We start from the raw sequence: 17,790 nt of genomic DNA on the forward strand, positions 1-17,790 counted from the left end.
GATGAAAACACGAGAGAGCCACTTTACAGAGTCGACAGCTGCTGATACAGGAATATTTCACCATTACACAAACATTAATACAGCTCTGAAGTCTGACTGGAGTGACTGTAACTCTCCAAATATCATGCATTGATTGTATGGATTGTGATTATTTATAAATGGCTTTATGAAATGCAGCAGGGCAAATTATACATCTGAAATAAGGATTTTAGTGGCAAAAAACATTTTAAGGAAATAAATAGATATTATTTAAAGAGTTTAAAAGTTTTAAACATGTATATCTGACTTTCAGTAACTAAAATAAACAGAATGTGATGGTGTTCATTGTGAAATAAACAGAATATCTCTGGTCATGAGCTCAAATAGTGTGTGTTTACACTACATTATCTCACACACACATTCAGTAATACAACACGTTTAGTGAGAAATCTTAATCTGACAGACTTTAATAACGCAAAACTGACATTACAGGTTCAGATGAGCAGGAGTGTTCATAAATAAAGCCCTGATGAGGCCCGAGGCTACAGGCTAATGCTAACAGCGCAATAAAACACCGACATGAACCAAAGAACCGTTGAAATAAAACACCAAAACAAGATCTAATAAAACCGTAAAACCTGTCAAAATAAAAGTCGACAATGAAATTAAAATAAAAAAACCCCGGTCTGTTAAAATAACAGTTGAATGTCCCATTAAAGCCGTGTAAATAAACCCCCTCAGCTTTACCTGAAACACTGACGTAACGGAGGATCGACCGACTCCGAACGGGTTTTATGTGAATCCCGGGACGCGGGGAATCATGAAAATCGGTGTAAAACCATGAGAAACGTTGGTTATTGAGGTAGAATTGTCCGGTTTAACTCGCGCGAGGCCTCGAGCTGAAGGTCCCGCGGCGCTCGTGCTCGATGAACCCGCCTCAAGAGTCTTTGTGTTCACGCGCTGAACGAACAATAGACGCGCGCAGGCCCGACTGATGCTCGCTCTGCCTCCCTCTCTCTCTCTCTCTCTCTCTCTCTCTCTCTCTCTCTCTCTGTTCTTTCACCTCCTTCAATCTCTGTCTCTCAAGATTATAGCTTGCATACATAGTCAAAGCTTTCATTTAGGAAATAAATATTTGCAGTATTTTTTTATATTTTATATATATATATATATATATATATATATATATTTTTTTTTTTTTTACAGTATATATATATATATATATATACTGTATGCATATGTGTGTGACTATGTATGTATATATATATGTATATATACTGTATGTATGTATATATACTGTAAGTATATGTGCGTATATATATATATATATATACACACATACTGTATGCATATGTGTGTGACTATGTATGTGTATGTATGTGTGTGTGTATATATATATATGTGTGTATGTATGTGTATGTATATATACTGTAAGTATATGTGTGTATGTATATATATACTGTATGTATGTGTATGTGTGTATATATATATAGTGTCTGTGTGTATATATGTATATATACTGTAAGTATATGTGTATGTATATATATATATACATACACATACTGTATGCATATGTGTGTGACTATGTATGTGTATGTATGTGTGTGTATATATATATATATATATATATATATATGTATATATACTGTATGTATGTGTGTATGTATGTATATATACTGTATGTATGTGTATGTATGTATATATATATATATAGTGTCTGTGTGTATATATATGTATATATACTGTATGTATATGTGTGTATGTATATATATATATATATATATATATATATATATATATATATACACACACACATATACATACACACACACACACACACCACATTTATTTATAATTTTTTAAAACTTTTTATTCATTATATTATTCATTGTTATATTAAATTGTATTACTAAATTCTTTAATTTGAATATATTTATCAATAAGCAGATCAATCTTTATTCCCATAATAACAGTTATGCTGTAGACAGGTGCTTATATTCATTTTGTGCCCGTCTGAATTCTCCATTCAGTTCGATGCAGTCCACTTTATTTGCATGACAAACAGTTACATAAACCTTCTCTCGTTCTGTCTCTCAGTGAGATGGATTCTGTCTGTCTCTGTCTGTCTCTTCCCCCAGTGCGATTTGTTTGCTAAGCACATTTCACATCTCTCTGTCATCACTTCACGTATCGACCAATGAAGAAATAAATCACGACTTACAAACGTGAACATCAACTCAACAGCGCCAAGTGCATCTTATATTAAGATCAGTTTACAGGCTTTAATGCAGAATTCAGACGCTTGAAGACCTGCTCAACTCCAGCACTGCTTCAAAAGAGAATCAGGCATGTTCAGATTTACATGCAGCCCAAACTGAGCATGTCACAATATAAAATAATTAATAACAACATAATGCACACTTTCTGAGGAGATTAGCATACTTGAGCTTGTCAAAACAGATCAATGATTCAATTACACATGCAAACATCTCAATTGCATTAGTCCACTTCATAGTCTGACGCTCTTAAAGCGCCCGATAAATGACAATTATACAGCTGGGAATTTCAAATAATCAATTCTGACCCGGGTCGATGGTAAGCCACTTAACGCAGAGGTGCTAATCAATGACGATGACATTACAGTCCCGCGTTATAGACTGACAAATAATCCAGGTTCACATCACGCTGTTAAATGATGTTTCGGTGCATTTGCACGTTATGCATATATGTTTGGGTGGGGGATGAGAAGCTGCCGTGTGTCCCGAGAGAGTGTGTTCATATTACATGCGCTCGCATCAAAACACAACGATGCTGTGCATGAATAAACGACTGGAAAACTGTCAAACTGAATACAGGCGCACTAAAATATGGTTAAAATAATAAATAATCAAAGCTTCCTCGCAGTCCCAGGAAGGGATTGTGTCATTGAAACGGTACACAAAGGTTAATCTTCTAATGTGTGTGGGGGTCAAATTCAGGCTCAGCCTTCAGCTTTAGCTTTAAGACATGAGGCCTTATCTGCAGCTCAACCCGACACACGCTGCGCTGAACACGTGCTCAGTTTCTTCAGAACCGTTCCAGGATCAACTCCACATGCTGAGAGTTTGAGATCCGGCTAAACCCGTTCAGAGACGCACACGTTCACTGCAGTCATGTGCTGGTAGACTATGTTTATCTTCACGAGAGCATGCTGGGGGACGCAGAAAGCAGCTCTTCGACACAATAACTGAGTAAATATGGTTTTAGGGTGTACTGTTAGTTTCTAAAGACCACTGCACACATCAGTCTGAAAGCTGCTTTGACTTCATATCAGTATGGAAGCTTGTTTCTGCCACGGAATAAAAAATAAAAAGGTAATTACTTTTTTTCCAACAATTCTGAGAAGAAAAGTCAAAATTTTGAGATAAAAAGTTGCAATTTTTTTTTATTCTACGGCGAAAACAAAATAAAAACAGAATTGCAAGAAAAAAGTCAGAATTGCGAGATGTAAACTTAGAATTCTGAATAAAAGTCAGAATTGCGGGATGTAAACTTAGAATTCCGAGAGAAAAAAAAAAAGTTAGAATTGCGGGATGTAAACTTGGAATTCCGGAAAAAAAAAGTCAGAATTGCGGGATGTAAACTTAGAATTCAGAGGAAACAAAAACAGAATTGTGAGATAAAAAGTTGCAATTACCTTTTTAATTTTTGTATTCTGTGGCGAAAAAAAAAAAAAAAAAAAACAGAATTGCGAGATGTAAAATTTGAATTCTGAATAAAAGTCAGAATTGCGGGATGTTAACAAAGAATTCCAAGGAAAAAGTCAGAATTGCGGGATGTAAACTTAGAATTCCGAGGAAACAAAAACAGAATTGTGAGATAAAAAGTTGCAATTACCAGTTTTTATTCCGTAGTGGAGGAAAACAAAACAGAATTGCGAGATGTAAACTCTGAATTCAGAGAAAAACGTCAGAATTGCAAGATGTAAAGTCAGAATTCCGAGGAAAAAAACAGAATTGTGAGATAAAAAGTTGCAATTACCTTTTTAATTTTTGTATTCTGTGGCGAAAAAAAAAAAAAAAAGAATTGCGAGATGTAAAATTAGAATTCTGAATAAAAGTCAGAATTGCGAGATGTAAACAAAGAATTCCAAAAAAAAAGTTAGAATTGTGGGATGTAAACTTAGAATTCCAAGGAAAAAAGTCAGAATTGCGAGATGTAAGCTTAGAATTCCGAGGAAACAAAAAACAGAATTGTGAGATTAAAAAGTTGCAATTACCAGTTTTTATTCCGTAGTGGAGGAAAACAAAACAGAATTGCGAGATGTAAACTCTGAATTCAGAGAAAAACGTCAGAATTGCGAGATAAGAAGTTATAGTTAGGCTATAGTTATATATGACACCATGGTCCCGTGAAGCACGACATTTCCTTCATTTGTACATTTCTACATATAGCGGAATGACAATAAAGCTCACTTGTCTTGACTTGACATAAAGCTCACTTCAGATATAAACTCACAATTGTGGGGAAAAGTCAGAATAGTGAAATAAAAAGTCACAATTACCTTTTTTATTTTTATTCCATGGCAGAAACAAGCTTTTCAATGGCAAACTCTGCATACGATCAAATAATCAAGGCCAACAATAGCAAATAATACAGTAGAATGCTTTATTCTCACCTACTGCTTCTAGTTGGTCCATCATGCTGACAGCTTCTGATGCTCCTTACAGAAAATAAACACGTGTCTCTCTCTCTCTCTCTCTCTCTCTCTCTCTCGGGTATCTCTGAAGGCCAGGCTTTTGGCTGAAGGGCTGTAGTTAAAGCGATGGGGGAAGGTTGAGGACTATCTAACCCCTCTGTGTTCCCTAGTCAACAGGAAGTCAAGAGGTATACATCTGTCACAGGCTTGATAACACACACTAATGCAAGCCCCCCGCTGCCCCCAAAACTGGCCCGAAGCAAACTGCCCTTCACAGCAGGAAGATTATGAAGATTGTATTACACTGTAAACAATGATTTTTACAAGTTCGAAACAATGATTATTAGGGTATGTTACAAGAAAATACTAGTTCTGTCTTTCTACCTCAAAATGTCAATGTGAATGCAACTTAAGAATGATTATTTATTTGCAAATTTAGCGAATGTAATTTTTGCATCTATTCCCAGTAACCAGTGAAAACATGACCCATGATGCACTGATGCTCTGGGCACTAATTCACAGATATAATGAACAGAAGTGACCGTGAATTCACAACTCTGACCAGTCAAGCCCCTCCTCCCGCCTGTGACACAAAGAGGTGGGCGGGGCCCTGTAATGATTGACAGGTCTCCCACGGGGCTGGTGCATTTCTGTGGCGTTAAGCTGTAAATCAATGCTGCTTTAAAGTGCTGATCACAGCATTTGGATTAAGATCCAGCGGATCTGAAGCTGGAGGCGCTACAGACGGACAGGAGAGGTCTCAGGTGACATATTCAATGATCACAGCAGACAATGTGATCTTTTTAGATGTGGTAAACAGGTCAGGGAAGAGCTGTCAGACTATCTGGTTACTGAATACAACAGACGCCACCTAGAGGTGAGAGGTGTCGATGATGAATACTAAAATATTGCCTACTGTTGCTCAGAAATAGTGTGTGCAACAGTGCAGTGATAAAATGCTACAGCATCACATGACCTTGTTTATTTCAGTAAGTTATCAACTTAGCAGGGTTATTATTGTTAACTAAAACCATTAAAAATATTTCTGTTCATTTAAATAAAATAATATAAATATATATTTTTTAATTTATTTATTTTTATATTTATTGTTTATTAATAATAATATTTATTTATTACTTATTACTTATTTTTATTTTATATAAAAGGATGTAAAATATAAAAAAAATGATAAAAGTTTTTGTTTAGTTTAAGTTCAAGTACTAAACTTATGATAACTAAAACTGAAGACATAATTTAAAAAAATATAATTAAAATGACAAAAACACAAAAAATTTAATTAAGATGGAAAATATAAAAATTAATCAAATTTAAAATATTTTAATTTTAATTTTAAAATAATTTTAAATTTTAAATATTTTTTTATTAATTCAGAATAATATTGATAAAACTACTAAAATGCATTATTTGCAATTTTAATTACATTTAAAGGTGCATTAATAAAATATATTTTTATATATAAAATAAAATAATTTTATTTTTATATTTATTATTTATTAATAATAATATTTACTTTTTAAAAAAAATGATTTATTTATTTAAAATGACAAAATATTTAAAAAAATAAACATTTTATTTCAGGTAGTTGTAATTTTTGTTTAGTTTAAGTTCAAGTACTAAACTTATGATAACTAAAACTGAAGACATAATTTTAAAAAATATAATTAAAATGACAAAAACAAAAAATGGAAAATATAAAAATTAATACAATTTAAAATATTTTTTATTAATTTAAAATATTGATAAAAACTATAATAATATATTAATTATACTACTAAAATACATTATTTGCAATTTTAATTACATTTAAAGGTGCATTGATAAAAAAAAATTATATTTATTCTAATAATATTTACTTATTTTTAAAAAATATATTTATTTGTTTAGTTTAAGTTAAAGTACTAAACTTACTATAAATAAAACTGAAGACATAAATAAAAAATAATTAAAATGACAAAAACAAAAAAAATTAAAAAACTAATTCAAAATATTAATAAAAACTACATTAATTATAATAAATACATTATTTGCCATTTTAATCACATATAAAGGTGCATTAATATTTATTCCCAAATCAGCTTACTGCCTCTTCTGTAATAAAAGAAGCATACATTATATTCCCTGAATGTCATAAACTGATAAATCTCAGTGAAGTGTGACATAAATCCTCACATCCATCAGTTTACTTACATCCTTAACTGTTTCATATTTGCTGTAAAAGACTTTTTGAGACTCCAAAACCAATGGTTTTATGAGCCAAACACCACATGATAAAGCTCAGCTCTGATCAGCTGGTCATATCAGATCAGTGAAGTGAGCCTGTGTCACTCTGAGTGTCTGGTGGCTGATGGGTACGTCACATTGCCCTGATGCTGCTGCTGCTGCTGTGTTCTCTGCACAGGAAGCCATTTTGTGCCAGATCTGTGGCGGTGTGCAGGAGACAGCAGGTCTGATGAGCAGAAACAGCCTGACCAATGACAGATCAGTCTGCCTGAAAAACACTCAGACACACAGAGACACGCGCGAGAGCTGCCCGACCTCCCCTGCTTCAACACAAACATCCTCACGTCCTCCTCCTCCTCCTCCTCTTTGTCTGTCTCTGCTTGTGTAACTGCTGCTTTTGGCTGTTGCCATTTTCGCTGCGCTGTGCTTTAAGTGATTTTCCTCTAATCAAGAAGACCATGTGACTCTCTGCATGAGAGCACAAACCTCTCCGTGCACAGACAGAAACTGGGAGAAAAAGAGAGATGTTAGTGTGTGATCTAGAGGCTACATTCATACACTTCGGCCAAAATCTGATTTGATGGTTAAAATCACGGTGAATCGAACATTACAATATAATTTAGAGTTTTAGAAGTACCACAGTATTAATAACTATTATATATTAACTATTACACTATTAATAGTATACACACACACTCTCACACACACACATAGCCATGGATCGAGACCACACAGGAGAGACACACACACACACAGAGGAATGTAAACACACGTTTCACTGCTTTACTGAGGACAGACGCAATGGTTTTAAAGTGGCGGTGATGATATTTACTATAACCCACCCCAAACCTGCTGATATCTGAGATTTAAAGCTGAACATGACTGGCTGATTCATGAGTGAGACGCACTTTAAATCTCCTGAAGTCACGCAGTCAGTAAAACACACGGGTTCGCATGTATTTTCCATCCGACCACAATCCCCACAGACAGAATCTGAGCTTCTACTGAATTACAAAACATAAACTCAACAGCCCATGAAGTTACAAAACCACAAATCAGTCTGAATCCTCACGCAAATCAATAAATCCATACACACACGCTCAGGTTTCTGCTGTAAGAGAGCGATTCCCGTTTGACTGACAGATGCTGAACGCGTCTGGATTTACAGCCGCTCGAATAACCCGCCGATTCACGAGACTGATTCTGATACGTGTGAAAATGAATTTAATGCTCCATAAAGCTGCAGACGTGATCTTTTGCAGGAAGGAAACACTTGTGTGAAGCAGAGAGTCTGAACTGTAGAAGAGTTAAATGACTCACTTTACTTCTATAATGTGATGATTTCTACATTACTCTTTACATTTATGCATTTAGCAGATGATTTTATCCAAAAGAGGAATAAAAGCAATTCATCAAATCATTAAAGGATTAGTTCAGTTCTGAATTAAAATGTCCTGATAATTTACTCACCTCCATGTCATCCAAGATGATCATGTCTTTCTTTCTTCAGTCGAAAAGAAATTGAGGAAAACATTCCAGGATTTTTCTCCATATAGTGGACTTCAGGTTGAAGGTCCAAATGTCAGTTTCAGTGCAGCTTCAAAGAGCTCTACATGATCCCAGACGAGGAATAAGAGTCTTATCTAGAGAAACCATCGGCCATTTTCTAAAAAAAATATAAACATTATATACTTTTTAACCACAAATGCTCGTCTTGCACTGCTCTGTGATGCTCCACGCATTACGTAATCATGTTGGAAAGGTCACGCGTGACGTAGGTGGAAGTACGGAGTAAGCGAACTTTCAAAGACTAAGTCAAACGGTTTTTACAAAAAAAGGTAAAACAACAATGTCGGATGATTTTGAAGTTGGAGGAGAAAATGAGATGGAGTTTTTCACCCTACCGCGGTACTTCCACCTACGTCACATGACCTTTCCAACATGATTACGTAATGCGTGGAGCATCACAGAGCAGTGCAAGACGAGCATTTGTGGTTAAAAAGTATATAATGTTTATATTTTTTTTAGAAAATGGCCGATGGTTTCTCTAGATAAGACTCTTATTCCTCGTCTGGGATCATGTAGAGCTCTTTGAAGCTGCACTGAAACTGACATTTGGACCTTCAACCTGAAGTCCACTATATGGAGAAAAATCCTGGAATGTTTTCCTCAAAAACCTTAATTTCTTTTCCACTGAAGAAAGAAAGACATGAACATCTTGGATGACATGGGGGTGAGTAAATTATCAGGAAATTTTCATTCAGAAGTGAACTAATCCTTTAAAATGCACTGCAAAAATGCTTTTCTTACTTAGTATTTTTGTCTTGTTTCCAGTCTAATTACCTAAAGACTTTTAAATCAAGATGCATTTACTAGACAGATAATAAAAAATTAAGTGATTTTTTTGCTTAAAACAAGCTAAAATATCTGCCAAGAGTAAGAAAAATAATCAAGTTTCCGTTTAAATTAAGATTATTTTTCTTAACCCATAATTTAGCTTGTTTTAAGCAAAAACTCACTTAATTTTCTTTCTTTTTTTTTCAGAAAACAAGACATAAGATCTTTACTTGTCAAGTAAATGCATCTTCATTTAAGATTTTATAGATATAGACTGGAAACAAGACAAAAACACTAAGTAAGAAAAGCAGTTTTCGCAGTGTGTGAACAGAAACTCAGGTCATGGTGATGATCTAGCGGCTCCAAACACATCCAACACGCTGTAAACACACAAGACATGAAAGATCTGGAGGGCCGTTTGACCCCTGAGAGCCTCCGTCTAAATGAAACACATCGTCTGTGTTTGGATCAGACGCATTCCCTGGAAAGATGGAAACATTTATCATCACTCACAAAGAGCGAAACAACATTTGGACGAGCTTAAAAAGTTCAAATCAGCGAAAAACACAGACAGTTTTCCTAGAAAATAAGCAGAGTGTCACCTGACCACTTGTTGATTTATACATTAAGGCCTGTTCACACCAAGAACAGTGACTACGATAGCAATGATTTCGTTCTGCAGTTTTGTCGTCTGTCGCTTTAAATGCTTGAGCTCTTTAAAACACGATGGATTCTGATTGTTCCAAAATGATTCCAGTGATATCTCTGCTATTCTGAATGATTTTAGAACTATAACTTGAACGGACCTTAAGACGTGACGATACTGTTCGCCTCCGCAAACACATAAATTATATCAAGTAAACTCTCTTCTGTAAGCACATCTGCTCGTCTGGGATGTGACAGAAAAGCGTTTGATGTTAAATGTTTGTGACCATCACACGGCAGGGGTTGGCTTTTAAACGCAACCTGACCTTTACCCTCTAATCAAGTCACTTCAGAAACTCCTTTGATTTATCCCTTCGTTCCTCCTATAAAAGCGTCTTTCTGCTCCACATCGAACACAAAATCTTCATTTCCCAACTCAGAAATTTAGGCCACGAAACGCTCCAGCCGATGGAAAACCTCGGCCGTAAATGTCACCAACGCGAACCAGCTGTTTGAGCAAATTAAACCCCCCTCCATTTTCCCCATCATCCCGCACTTCAAACGCTGCAAAAGTCAAACGTCAGAACGCGGGCAGCCATGTTTACGTGCACATCTGAACCCGCTGTCCTCTCCGTATGTCACTGCAGCGCGGCGGAGCCTTACCGGGACACGCGCAGCCTCCCACGGACATCTTCTCACATGCCCGTCGCCGGAGCCACCGCAGCAGAACGCTGGAATGGTGCCGTTGAGATTCTCCTGCGCTGTTGCTCCGGACCACCGCGGCTGCTGCTGCTCACATGGGCGTCTGTTTTCCACACACACACACACACACACACTGAGAGCGAGAGAGGGAGGAGAGAGTGGAAAGAGGGAGAGAGAGAGAGAGAGAGAGGGAAAGGTTAAAAAAAGAACAAGCACAAAGGAATGAGAGCAGAGAGACGGAGACGCGGGGAGTTGCAGTTCGCTCGCTCTCATTAGTGTGCAGATAGCAGCGCTGCTGGAGAGAGAGAGAGAGAGAGAGAGAGAGAGACTGAGAGAGAGAGACAGATGTAATCTCTGACTGCCTTTGGTTTATTTACTTCAAAATAAATTCATGTTCCAGTATAATTTGATATTTACAGTTTCCAGGTCAAAAGTATATGAATCAACATTTACATTAAATCATCAAGAAGCACTTTATTAATCATCTGATTCATTTTTTGATATGCTGAATAAATAATCAATTTTATCCATTGATCGCATACAGGAATATTATAGTTAAATAAAATCAAAACTATATTAAAAAAAAAAAAAACTTTTGTTGCTTGAAATAAAATAAACTTTAACTGAAAGAAAAATAAAATACAAAAAAAAAAACAGCTAGATGCCAAGATAATATTTCTCATTTTTATTTAGTTTAATTTGATGTACTAAAATTACTAAAACTTTAACTAAAAATAAAATGAAAACAAAAAATCTAACATAAAATCTAATTAAAATAATATAAACTATAATATTATCTCCATGATACTAAAACACACACACACACACACACACAAACACACACACACACACACACACACACACACACACAAACACACACACACACACAAACACACTATCACTGTTCCTGATCCTCTGTCTCATCCATTCGTCCTGCAGACACACAACAGCACTGAGAGAGACAGAGACTGACCTCAGCATCTCTACAGGTCATCAGAGGTCACGACCGTTTTACCTGCAGATGTTTCCCGTTAAACATCTCACATCTGACCCCAGAGATTCACCCTTCACTAAGCCCCGCCTTTAAAGCGTTACTGACCAATAGGACTTTAGCAACTGTTGCTGACTTGAGAGATGAACAATGACATGACTGACTGTGTCCTGGCCACAAATCTCCACAAACCCTAAAACTTTCTGATTATTTCCAGTTTTAAATTAGATTTTGAAACGATATCTTCAACGTGGTCTCAGACTTTTGCTCCCCGCTGTATATAGTGAGTTATTATATATATTATAATTGGAATAAGATGGGCTGTTGGGCAAAGAAATAAGTATAAATATATAATAAAATATCAAAGAAATATTTAAAATATTAAAACTATTTTTAAATATTTGTTGGGAAAAAGTAAAATACATATATACTAAAAATAAAATAAATGCATGTATACTAAAAATATAAATTACTAAAGAAATATTTAAAATATTAAATTAAAAATATTAAAATATTATATTATTTGTTGGGCAGACAAATAAAAGTACATGCATACTAAAAATATAAATTACTAAAGAAATATTAAAATAATGAGTATTTTAAAATATTTGGGGAGCAAAGAAATAAAAATACACATATACAAAAATTAATTAAGATATAATAAAAAACATTAACAACAAAACAATTAAAATACATATATGCTAAAAATCATTAATACTAAAATATTTGAAATATTTAAATAAAAAAATATATTTTTAAAAATTGTTGGGCAAAAAAAATACATGTACACTAAAAAAATATTAATTAATAAAGAAATATTAAAATAATAAGTATTTTAAAATATTTGGGGCCAAAACAATAAAAATACACATACAATAATGTATAATTAATAAAGATATATTTAAAAACATTAAAATAAAAAAATATTTTAAAATATTTGGTTGGTAAAATAATTAAAATAAATATATGCTTAAAAAATAAATAAATATTTAAAATAAAAATATATTTAAATTATTTGGTGGACAAAAAATAAAATAAATATATACTAAAAATAATTAATAATGAAATATTTAAAATATTAAAATAAAAAGTTATTTTAAAATATTTGGTGGGCAAAAAAAATAAAAATACATGTATACTAAAATAATAATTAAAGGAATATTAAAAGTATTTAAAAATATTTGGGAGCAAAACCAATACAAATACATACACATACAAATATGTGTAATATATATATATATATATATATATATATATATATATATATATTTATTACACATACACACAAAAAAATTTTAATAAAGATATATTTAAAAAAATATTAAAATAAAAATATATTTTAAAATATTTGGTGGGCAAAAAAATAAAAATATACAAAAATTAATAATGAAATAGTTATAATATTAAAATGCAAATATTTTGAAATATTTTAAAATATATATATATATTTTTTTAAATTAAAATTTCCCACCCTGTCAGTATGACACGAACACAAGCTCTCTCTCAGTGCTGTTGGAGGAGAGACAGTGGAATGGAGCTCATTACAGGAGAAACAGAGGGGGGGTTCACTCACAGAGGGCACCGTCACCATGGCAATGTGGCAGATCACACTAGCAGGATCACACATGCACATAAACACTGTACTGACACACACACACACACACACACACACACACACGTGTTTGCCCTTGATAGACAACCACCGAAATGACAAATCAATTTAACCTTAACAGAAACACACAGTATGAAGTCATTATGATCGAATTCATACTCTGTAATCGTTTAATTAGGGCTGCTCGATTATAACAAAAATCAAAATCCCGATTATTTCGGTCAATACTGAAATCACGATTTAACATGATTAGTGGTGGGTGATATGATCATTAAGCCCCGCCCCTGCAAGCTCATGCTCATCTGCATACACTGAATGCCACACCCACATTTCAACATCCAATCAACAAATGATGCACAGACCCAAGCCCTGCCCTACATCTGATACACTCAGATGTACGTCACAATACAGAAGATCGGTCGCTACTTCCGTTACATCACAACCTTAAGCATAGCATCTGTATAATTTCTTATTTTTTTATTATTTTATTAATATCAGTCAATATTAAATATATTAGTCAATATTGTATATCTAACGCTCATCTAGCATATCCAGTTTTTATGTGGGTTGAATTCAAATCAAGTATTAACATTACTGCCCAAACCACTTCTGAATAAGATGTCTACTTCATAAATATTATGAAAATTATGGAAATACATGGTTCTGATCGCCATATATGGAAATGGGTGTGTCCTTATATCATCACCAGTGGAGCCTGGATGTCATCTAGTGGAAAGGTTTGGTACTGCACCCAAAAAAATTCTTACTGAAAGGTCATTTTTTGAGATATCAACCTAAAATTTGACACAGAACTTTGTTCAGGTGTTTGGTTTTTATTTTCTTGTAGTTTTAGAGTTGCATGTTAAAATATATATTTTATATTAAAAAAAAAATCATATTTTCATAAACTTAAACTTCTATAACTCTTAAAATTTCACTTTTATAACTTTTTTAAAGGGTTAGTTCACCTAAAAATGTAAATTTCTGTCATTAATTACTCTCCCTCATGTCGTTCCACACCCGTAAGACCTTCGTTCATCTTCAGAACACAAATTAAGATATTTTTGATGAAATCCGAGAGGTATATGACTCGTCCATAGACAGCAATATAATCAACACTTTCAAGGTCCAGAAAGGTACTAAAGACATCGTTAAAACAGTCATGTGACTGCAGTGGTTCAACCTTAATGTTATGAAGAGACGAGAACACTTTTTGTGCGCAAAAACAAAACAAAAATAATGACTTTATTCAACAATCTCTTCTCTCCCCGTCATTATCCTTACGCAGGTGACGCTGTAACACAGTGAAGGCTTCCGTGTTTACGTCTGAATGTCGGCTCAGTATTGGCCAAAGCTGATCACATGATCAGCACAACGCATGCGTGTGATGCTGACGCGGGGCCGGCCAATAATGAGTCGGCGTTCGGACGTAAACATGGAAGCGCTGGACGTAAACAACGTATGAGAATGACACGGAAGAGATTGTTGAATAAAGTGGTTATTTTTGTTTTGTTTTTGCGCACAAAAAGTATTCTCGTCTCTTCATAACATTAAGGTTGAACCACTGCAGTCACATGACTGTTTTAAAGATGTCTTTAGTACCTTTCTGGACCTTGAAAGTGTTGATTATATTGCTGTCTATGGACGAGTCATAAACCTCTCGGATTTCATCAAAAATATCTTAATTTGTGTTCTGAAGATGAACGAAGGTCTTACGGGTGTGGAACGACATGAGGGAGAGTAATTAATGACAGAAATTTCATTTTCGGGTGAACTAACGATTTAACTTTTGTAATAATCAGTGAAGATTCCCCTTTAAAAATACACCAAACTTCACTCTGTGCTCCGAAGTATTAAAGATTTATAACAAATTAAATTTGGAAATGTCATTCATGCCGAGCCGTGTCGTACATTTCCTACAAGTTACACAAGAGTTGCATATATTCAATAGAAAAATACAGCAGTTACACAAGATGTTTTACATTTACATATGACAAAAATCCTAAAACTGTGTGTGTGTGTGTGTGTGTAGTCCTGTACCTCTGAGCAAATGAAGATCTTTTTCAAAGCCGTCTGTCTCTCTCTCTCATGTGGTTCTGTCAGTTTCGCTGTATTTCTGCGCACACAGTCAGGTTCTCCTCTTCTGACAGAACGAGACTCTTCATCAGCTGTTTCCTTCTTGTGTTCTCAGCTCTATAAAGGCTGTTCTGGGATCAGATGATTGCACATCCCTGCACACACGACAGAGCAGCTTTTAGTGCTGTAGTAACTAGGCTGGCGTCCTGCTGGCAAAGTCTGATGGGGTGTCAGGTTAAAGGTCAGGGGTCGTCTACGTTGACTGATGTTCTCTGCGGACCGTGTGCAAACACACAAAACACTCACACAGACATTTCATACGTATATATACATTTCATAAACTGACATGATAAATAACACACACTTTAAAGTCACCATGAAATTAAAATTCAATTCTTATTTTTATTGGGAATATTTCAGTGTTTATTCTAGTTCACATCATTATTGTGTTAAATTCATGTTCTTCGTAATCTTGAATCAGAATATCTTCCCCTTCCTCTTCTCTTCTCTGATGATGAGGGCGGGGCAACCTGTCACTCATATGAGATCCACCAATAGCAAACCACAACCATCCAATCAATTCCAAAAGCTACATTTGTTCTTGTTTGCGAAGCGTTTCACTCGGATATACGGCACAATAAACTTTCAAGTCAACTTGTATAAGTAAATATTATTTATATCAAAATAATTCATGACTTTCATCAATTCTACCCATTAACAAAAGGAATAAATGTTAATACACTAGTTGTGTATGTTTTAATTAAATCTAGTGTTTTGCACATGTTTCTGTGATGGGCAGGTTTAGGGGTAGGGTTGGGTTAGAAAAGAACATGAAATAAAATTAATGGAAGTCTATGCAATGTCTTCACTAATACAGTGAAACAAATGTGTGTGCATGTGTGTTTTCTCTCTTCTACATTTCATTTGAGAGGTTCTCTGGGTTTCCTGCCAAGTTTTGAGAGGCCACGGATACGGGAAAAGAGGGAAGAGGAGGGTGAATCGAGAGAGAGAGAGAAATCAAGGAATCTCTGTGACCTGTGACTGTTGCGCATCGTCTGTTTTAAGGTGAGCGGATCTACCTGTGCGTGTCCAGATAATGGAGATCTCTCTGGAGAAACGGCAGCAGGAGGCAGGGGTCTGGATAGATCCGGAAGGTGACCCACTTTCACGGAGCTCCCTTCTGCTTCACAAGACACGCTGCTGGCCCCGTTTCAAACAACACGCAGCTCAGAGAGAGAGAGAGAGAGAGAGAGAGAGAGAGAGAGAGAGAGAGAGAGAGAGAGAGAGAGAACTGAAATAAGACACAGGATCTGAACACCTAAGAATAAAGGTCTGCTGACTCTGGAAAACAGCATTTTTCTTGTTCTTTGAGTAGAGGAGTTTGATGTTTTCTCCAGTCAATCCACAACATTTATTGAAATTAAACTGATTGTGAAGGTTATGACATCACAAGCTCATTAACTAGATCCCTGATATTCAAATTACAATTATTTTCATGTTACGGCCAATACTAACACGACATACTAAGTCATAATTATGACAAAGTTATAATTATGAAAATAAAATGTTGAAATTATGAGGTAAAAAGCTGAAATTATGACTTTGTCATAATAAGGAATTTTATTCATTTTCGACTTAGTATGTAATTTTTTACTTTTTGTCATATTTCCAACATAAAAAAAAAAATCTAATTCTGACATACTAAGATATAATTATGACAAAGTTATATTTATGAAAATAAAATGTTGAAATTATGAGATAAAAGCCTAAATTATGACTTTGTGTCAATTTCAACTTATGTCACAATCATGACCTTTTAACTTCGACTTAGTACTAAGTTTTAACTTAGTAATTACGACACAAAAAATTCTGACATAAAAAGTCGTGATTATCACAAGTTATAATTATGAAAATAAAATGTTGAAATTATGAGATAAAAAGCCGAAATTATGACTTTGTCATAATAATGAATTTTATTAATTTTCGACTTAGTACGTCATTTTTTACTTTTTGTCATAATTACGACATTAAAAAAAATCAAATTCTGACATACTAAGATATAATTACAACATAATTATGAAAATAAAATGTTAAAATTATGAGATAAAAGCCTAAATTATGACTTTGTCATAATAATGAATTTTATTAATTTTCGATTTAGTATGTAATTTTTTACTTTTTGTCATAATTACGACATAAAAAAAAAAATCAAATTCTGACATACTAAGATATAATTACAACAAAGTTATAATTATGAAAATAAAATGTTGAAATTATGAGATAAAAGCCTAAATTATGACTTCATAATAATGACTTTTTAACGTATCATAATTTCGATTTAGTAGGCCCTATGTAATATTTTGTACTATGTCATAATTATGATGTTTTAAGTCATAATTTCGGCTTTTCATCTCATAAATATGACTTCTTATGTCATAACTTCTACTTTTTATGTCATTATGATTTGCAAAAGTATGTTTTTCTTATGTGGAACAAATGGTCTTTCATATTAACCTAAACTTTACTGGA

The sequence above is a fragment of the Ctenopharyngodon idella genome, chromosome 11 (genome assembly GCF_019924925.1).
Source record: "Ctenopharyngodon idella isolate HZGC_01 chromosome 11, HZGC01, whole genome shotgun sequence".
NCBI lineage: Eukaryota > Metazoa > Chordata > Actinopteri > Cypriniformes > Xenocyprididae > Ctenopharyngodon > Ctenopharyngodon idella.